Genomic DNA, 8,556 nt, shown 5'->3' on the forward strand with positions numbered 1-8,556 from the left:
TTGGAGCCATTCTAGTACCTGAGTTAAGCCTGCAGGCAGCCAAGCTAACCTCTGGGGTGGATGGACTCTTCCCAAGCAACTTAACTAATTGGCAGCAGCTGGACAGTTTTCAACTTTAATATCTGTCAGTTAGTGATAACATGATTTCACTCCCATGGTAGAGACTCAGCTCTGAAATCTACATGAGAAAAGCACCTGGATTCCAGTCTTTTGATGATTTCAAAAGAATCAAAAGTGCCTGTTCTTGAGCCTAGTAGGCCTCTAGGCAAGATGTCCCTGTCTATGGGGATGTACCACTGGACAGTGAGCTATGATGATGCCCTGGAAGACCTTGCACCCATGACTCCTCCTCCATCCTCTATCAGACAATTGGACATGGGAAGCCAGTGATTCCACAGCACAAGTGTCAGCACTTTGCCAAGGTGGATCAAGGAGAGGCAGGTATCTCTTCCCCTGCCCTGGCTCTATCATCAGCCATTGATAGTATGGACAAGGTCCTCATGGTGAAGGCAAAAGCCACCAGTGTCATCATGAATTATCTGATCACAGAACAGACCCAGGAGAGCATTCTGAGTAACAGGCATACCTGAGAGGCCCTGGCTACATACCCTAAAAGGGCCTTGCCACTGAGGAGACCAAGTACCTTCAAGTGGTAGAAGCACTGTGCAGACTAAAATTACAGAGTAGGAAAATAAGGAGAGAAGAAAATTAACCAGTTTCAACCCAGTTCACCCCCAGAAGCTCCCCCTCCACTTTTCCCCTAAAGTCTATTTCTCTGAGAAATAGAAGCCTAGAAGTTGGTTCTCTTCTGCTTTTTCTGCAACCTTACACAGCCCAAATCTTAGCACCATGGATTCTGGAAGCAGGGTTAAAGACAGAAACTTGACAAATAAATGGAGGCTTTTTGGACCAAGGTCCCTCCAGAAGTCTGATTTTGGAGGTCTTGCCACTCAAACCCTACAGAGAAGCCCAGAAGCCTTCTGAATGAAGGTGATCTGCATGAAGGCCACCTGAATGGTGGAGGAGCCAGAAGTCTTCAAGCTGCCCAAGATGGACATCCCAGTGATAGAACAGAAAGAAAAAAAAACAACTTCCACAGATCCATAATTTAAAACCTTGTGACTTGAATGTGCTGACACCTATGAGCTTCTAGAACTTTTCTTTCAATGATTCTGGATAGAGGGTATCTTGCACCCCCCATTACTCTGGCTTGGAAATAGATAACGTTTCAAGTTTTGAGGTTGTTTTTTGTCCTCTTAGACTGAGGCTAAAACTGGAGATATTATTGGCTTTTCAGAAACAGTATAAAGTCTGTCCTTGTGTGGAAGAAGCCATTGTGTATTACTTTAATTTAAAGTTAGACTGAATACTCTCAGCAGTGATCTCTGGGGGCTTTGTCATCTATTTTTGTGTCATTTAGCCTTGATGAGAACTTTGATACTGTTACACGGTAGATAATATATGGGTTGTCCCTTTTTTTGTGCTTGGAGCATTAACATTTATTTTTTTTTATTTTATTCTTGTTCAAGTACAGTTTTCTGTCTTATATTCCCAACCCTGCCCGCCCACCCCCCCAGTGCTTCCCACCTCCCTCCCGTTTCCACCCCCCCACCTTAGTTTTTGTCCATGTGTCCTTTATACTTATTCATGTGAATCCTCCGCCTTTTCCCTTGTGATTCTCTCCACTCTCCCCTTTGGTCCCTGTCAGCCTGTTCTGTATTTCAGTGTCTTTGGTCATATTTTGGTTGCTTGTTTGCTTTGTTGTTTAGATTCCTGTTAAAGGCAAGATCATATGGTATTTGTCTTTCACCTCCTGGCTTATTTCACTCAGCATAATGCTTTTCAGCTCCCTACATGCTGTTGCAAATGGTAGGAGCTCCTTCTTTCTTTCTGCTGCATCAAATTCCATTGTGTGTTGTTCATTTACAATAGTCAGCATGAGAATGGACAAATCATGGCAGAGTGGTGCTCACTGATTAGACTCTGTCTCTCTTGGCTGCTGGTGCTGTGTACTCCAGCCTTGTCAGTGAGGGAACCTATGATCTGTTTTAGATCTGGGCATGAAAAAAAGCCAGACTTGGTATTCCTCCTTCTTCATGGAGACTGGAGCCCTCACTGTGGGGCAGTCAATTCTTATTGCGACACCTCCTCTGCAGCAGTACTGCTGAGCAGTGCTTCCCCTTCCTTTGCTGCACCTTAAATTGACATTAAGTTAACTACAATTTGGTGGAAATTTTTCTAAGGGAGAAAATTCAGCCTTCTGCTTTGGTGTAAATGGATGTTATGATTTTTTAAAATAAAGGTGGTGTTAAATATATGTAGATTATAGTCTGGATGTTCACGTGAAAGAAGTGTCACCAGGGCCTGCAACTGTTTCTAAGATGTAGGAGGATGAAAACATTTTCTATATGTAGTAAGTTCACCCCAGGTGAGCCTTATACCTGTATAAACACAGAGCTTACTTAGGAAAAGAACCAGGAGAAGCACCTGTTCATTTCTCCTTGCTGTGGATGTGTTTGGTCACTGTCTTGAACACTGTCTTCCATTATTCTTGGTTTGGAAGGATCATGTCTATGTGGCCAGCTTGGCTGACCTTTCCATAGAGAGGCTCCAGAGTGTCAAATGATGAGAAATAATCTATAGTGCCTTCTCAAAAAACTACATATCATGTATATAAAACACAATGTTTTTTTTAGTTTTAATTGATTTGTTTAAGAAAAAGCGAGAAAGGAAAGAGAGAGGGAAGGAGAAAGAGAGATAGAAAGAGAGACATGTTGTTCCACATATATATGCATTCATTGGTTGTTTCTTTTATGTTTCCTGACTTGGGAGTGAACCTGCAACCTTGATGAATCAGAACAATGCTCTAACAAACTGAGCCAGCTGGCCAGTTTTTTTTCTCTCTTTTTATGTAGGCTTCCATATTTTTTAACTGATTTTTGAGACAGAGACAGAAAGAGAGAGAGAGAGAGAGAGAGAGAGAGAAAAGCTGGTGAGAGAGAGAGACATTGATTTATTGCTCTACTTGTTTATACATTCATTGGTTGATTCTTGTGTGTGCCCTGACTGGGAATTCAACCCACAACCTTGACATTTTGGGATGATTACAGTAAAATATTGTGCTATGTCTAACATATAAGATACACACATATAGTTTTCATTTGAAATATTATATTTATTTTTGCATAATAAAATAAATACTAACTTCAAATTTATAGAGTTGTATCAATTTAAATTTCCTACAAATATCCTATTAAGATCATGTTTTAAGAATATAAATTATTGTACTTTCTTGTTTTAGTCAAAAACTTGTAGCTCAGATGATCCTTATTTGAGCTAAATTATTTGGTGTTATTAATTTAACAAACATTCATTTTGTAAGTATTTATTGAAACCAGATATAAGGCTCAGTACTTGAGTTAAAACTTGAACAATATAGGTTGTTTCAGTCTCAGGGAATTAATAATTATGCAGGTTAAACAAAAACTAAGTTGGCCATCACCATGCAAAAGAAAATGCAATGTTGTATAGAAACTAATAGAAAAAGTAAAAGTAACAGCTGTCCACAGTCTTCTGGCTCTCCCTCCTTTAGTTGAAATATGTTTTTGTTTGGTAGTGAAAAAATGTAAAATATAGTAAAATATTTCCACAAAACTTGTTAAAGATGCAACTAAATTTATCACCTTAATTTTTTACTCTAATTTAAAAAATCTTGCATGCTTTAAATTATATAGAGAACAACCAAAAATTATTCTTCTTGAGAGACCTTGTATGTCTTGTTAAACACATCAATCTAGTGCCTAGACTGGTGATTGATAAACAATTGCTCTCTAAATCTTCAGTGATAACATTTCTGAAATATTCAGAAATATTTCTGCCCTGGCTGGTGTAGCTCAGTGGATTGAGCGCGGGCCTGCGAACCAGAGGATCGCGGTTCAATTCCCAGTCAGGGCACATGCCTGGGTTGCAGGCCGGTTCCCTGCAGGCCAACTTCCAGCAGGGGACACACAAAAGGCAACCATACATTGATGTTTCTCTCCCTCTCTCCTTCCCCTCTAAAGATAAATAAATAAATAAAATATTAAAAAAAAAAGAAAAAGAAATATTTCTTAATAATCACTACCCAAAATTTTATACTAAATTTTAGTAATTTATAAATATAAAACATTTATGAAATAAATATCAAGCACAAAAAAACACAATATGTAAATATTTGTAAATATATCTGTATGAAGCTAGTAGTAGCTTTACATTTTGTGGTAAGTAAATGGTTTAACCAAATAATAGTCATATGACCACTCTATCATCTAAGACCTATATAAAAAATCATCCCTTAGTATTATAAATAGATTGTTCATAAAGAGGTAGCACTGTTTATACCAGTATCTTCTAAGCATAAAATGTCTGATAATTTGAGATTTATAAAATATAACAAATATCACAATACATATTTATGTAAATATATTAAAACATTAATAAACGTTAAAATATATTAAAAGTGTTTACATAAGAATTCAGTTAACTTACCAATAAATTTTTGTGAAAAGAAAATATTTTAAATATTTTATTTTATTTTTAATTATTTATTTTTAGAGAGAGGGGAAGAGAAGGAGAAAGAGGGGGAGAGAATCATCAATGTGTGATTGCCTCTCATGTGTTCCCGACTGGGGACCTAGCCTGCAACACAGGCGTGTGCCCTGACTGGGAATCAAACCAGTGACCCTTTGCATCACAGGCCCGTGCTCAATCCACTGAGCTACACCATCCATGGCTAAAAGAAAATATTTTATACAAAATTAAAAATTTTAAAAAAAGTTGAAGAGAAAATAATATCAGAATACAGTAGATATTTCAGGGGGAAAGGGGAAGGGTTTACAGGAACAAGTATAAAAGACACATGGACAAAAACTAGGGGTGTGGAAATGAGAGGGAGGTGGGGAGGACCGAGGGTGTGAGCTGGGATGGGAGTAAAAGACAGAAAACTGTACTTGAACAGCAATTAAAATTTAAAAAAATACAGGATCAGAAATACTAAGAAGAAATCTCTAGAGGAGACACAGAAAAGAAATTAACTTATTAAAAGCAAAGTCTGAGGGCTATGAGACCAAAATTACTGCATACCTTCCAAAAACAAGCAGACATATGGAAAACAACATGATTTACAAAATGGAGCCTTTGTAGTTGTCATTGCAAAAAAAGAGAATTCTTCAAATATGAAGAAAATTAACACATGATATGATCTTTATCAATTTTGTGATAAAAATGTACATGTTTGTTTTATTTTTTATTTAAATTTATTTAAAAAATTATTTAATGATTTTAGGGGGAGAAAGGAGAAGAGAGAAAGACAGAAAGAGAAAGAAAGGGAGAGAAGTAGAGAAGCATCAATTTGTTGTTCTACTTATTCATGCATTCATCAGGTGATTCTTGTATGTGCCCTGACAAGGGATGAAACCCACAACCTTGGCTATGGGGATAATGCTCTAGACAACTGAGCTATCTATCCAGAGCTTAATTCATTTGTTTTATAACACTTGCCATGTTTCTTTAACAACAAAGAATGAATGACAACAAATTATAGAATTCTATCTTGATGCTTGGTTTGATAGTAAATAACAATCACATAATTATGCAATGTATTTTAGGATATCCAGTTCAAAAACAAAAGGCTAAATTATTCTTATAATCTTGATATTTATTTTGATTTGACCACTTTGATTGTAAATAACACAAAGAAAACTCAAATTTCACTCAAGAAAGAAGGAATTTCCTGACTAAAGTAATTTAGTAGCCCTGGAGTGGAAATGTATTTATGAATGTTTTGATCCAAGAACTCATCTTGCATATTCAGTTCTCCCTGATTATTTATCCATTATCTGTAATCTCATCTGTCATTGGTTCATTTCTATAATTAGGCTTCCTTAATAGTACAGTAAAGATGGCTTCCACCACAAGTGAAAATCCCAGTAGAGGCAGGCACTGTTTTAATCTACAATTTATTTTGAAAGTTTTATTGCATACTTGTGGAGTGATTTATATTGTCATGGGAGGGAATGAAGGGCAATATGTTATTTAATATGGAAGACATACACCCAACTCAGAGATCAGAAAGGGAAAGAGACTGCAATTAGTATTTCTTCTGGGACTAATTGGAGAGGAACCTCTCTAAAAACTAAATGCACTGTTCAAGATGGAAATATGTAATACATTACATAATAATAATATAAATATTACAAGACTGACAAAATGTGAAAGATCAGGGAAAATGATGATGAAATTCATTCAAGGATACTTCTAATTTTGCATGAACTGAAACTAAATGATACAATGCTAAATTAATTAGGACACAGAAGCTTAACGTGTAAAAATTAAAAAAAATAGCCCTGGCTGGCGTAGCTCAGTGGATTGAGCACGGGCCTTCGAACCAGACGATCGGGGTTCAATTCCCAGTCAGGGCACATGCCTGGGTTGCAGGCCGGTTCCTTACAGGCTAACTACCAGCAGGGGACGCACAAAAGGCAACCATACATTGATGTTTCTCTCCCTCTCTCCTTCCCCTCTAAAAATAAATAAATAAATAAAATCTTAAAAAAAAGAGTTGTAATCTATATAAAATAATCAAATTTATATTCTATCCATTCAAATTAATATAGGTGACCACAAAATCCCGCCAGATGGTTTCAGCAACATATTGGATGAAGAATAAGATAGGAGTAGTGCAATAAATCCAGGAAGCTCAGAGAGTTCCAAAGAGTCCCAAAGAAGCTGGACCCAAGAAGGAACACACCAAGGCACATCATAATTACATTAGCCAAGATGAAAATGAAGGAGAGAATCCTAGAAGCAGCAAGAGATAAGGGGACAGTCACCTACAAAGCAGTTCCCATCAGACTGGCAGCTGATTTCTCAAAAGAGACCTTACAGGCAAGAAGGGGCTAGAAAGAAGTATTCTAAGTCATGAAATCCAAAGAACTACACCCAGGATTGCTGTATTCAAAAAAACTCTCATTTGGAATAGAAGGGCAGATAAAGTGCTTCTCAGATAAGGTCAAGTTCAAGGAGTTCATCATAACCAAGCCCTTATTATATGAGATGTTAAAGGGACTTATCTAAGAAAAAGAAGAAAAAAATATGAACAGTGAAAGGACTGCAAACTCACAGTTATTAACAACCACACCTAAAACAAAAGGAAACTAAGAGGGCAGCTAGATCGGGAGCAGAACCATAGAAATGGAGATCACATGGAGGGCTAGCAACAGGGGAGTGAAAGGAGGAGAAGAGGGGAAAAGATACAGAGAATAAGTAGCATAGATGGTAGGTAGAAAATAAGGGGGAGGGCAAGAATAGAGTGGGAAATATAGAATCTAAACAGCTTGTGGCACATGGACATGAATGAAAGGGGGGAATGGTGGGAGAGGGATGTGCAGGGTGGAGGGGAATAAAGGGGGGGATGGGACAACTGTAATGGCATAATCAATAAAATATATTTTAAAGTAAGTTCTGATCTGTTTGTAACTGGATTCCCAGAGAGAGAGATAGGACATAATGGAGCATAAGTAATCCTGGTCAAAATAACAGATAAAAGTTATCACTGCTCTTTAAACACATCAGTCCACTAATTAAAAAGCTCTTAGAAGATGAGATAAATGTAGATAAATCTTACAAGCGTATTATAGGGAACCCTCTGAGAACAAAACAAAAATATGTTTATGCATATGTTAATACATCAGTTTAATAATATTATAGGTGCATTAAATTAAGTAGATTACATGAGAAACAACATATAGATAGGGTTTAGGAGATTGGCTGCCTCCCAGAAAAGCTTATGTGTAATACTTTAGGGCCGACCATAGGCAATTACAAAGATTTTATGCAGTAGCATCATGGAATTATTATGCATATGGATATCCAGTTGTTCCAGCATCATTTTTTGAAAAGGCTGTTTTTTCCTCATGAAATGTCTTAGTGCTTCTGTTCAAAGTCAGTTGACCGAAATTGTAAGAATTTATTTCTGGAGACTCATGCCTATTGATCTGCATATTCATGTTTATATTGGTAGCACAGTTTTTTTATTACCTTACCTTTGCTGTAAGTTTTGAAATCAAGAAGTGTAAAGTCTCCAAATTTGATCTTCTTTCATCAGATTGTTTTCTATTGTGGGTCTTGCATTCTGATAGACATCTTAGCAACAACTTTTCACTTTCTGAAGAAAAAAAAGAACTTCAGCTGGAATTTAGGTAGAGATTATATTGAATCTGCCATTCATTGTTACACTGTTAAATCTGATTCATTATTTTTACTTTTGGTTTATATATTTTTAATAATTGTTCAGTTATAGTTGTCCCCATTTTCTCTCCATTCCTCTCCTCTGCCTTGCCCTTCCCTCCCCCATCTTTCACATTCATCATTTCTCCACCCAGTTGCCTTTGTTCATGTGTCTTTATACATGTTCCTTGGCGATTCCTCTTCTTTCCTCCATTGCCCTCCTCCTCACCCTAAGGTCACTGTCAGTTTATTCTTATTTCTACACCTCTGTTTTTATTTTTGTCACATGTT

The 8,556-nt window shown here is 36.9% G+C and overlaps 1 pseudogene; it reads left to right on the forward strand.

Annotated features, from left to right (window-relative positions):
* Positions 1-213: 213 nt before the first annotated feature.
* LOC118997194 (putative monooxygenase p33MONOX) lies at positions 214-1,153 on the forward strand (annotated as a pseudogene).
* Positions 1,154-8,556: the final 7,403 nt, after the last annotated feature.

Source organism: Sturnira hondurensis, unplaced genomic scaffold, assembly GCF_014824575.4.
Source record: "Sturnira hondurensis isolate 20B ecotype Veracruz unplaced genomic scaffold, ASM1482457v3 Scaffold0012541, whole genome shotgun sequence".
NCBI classification, from domain to species: domain Eukaryota; kingdom Metazoa; phylum Chordata; class Mammalia; order Chiroptera; family Phyllostomidae; genus Sturnira; species Sturnira hondurensis.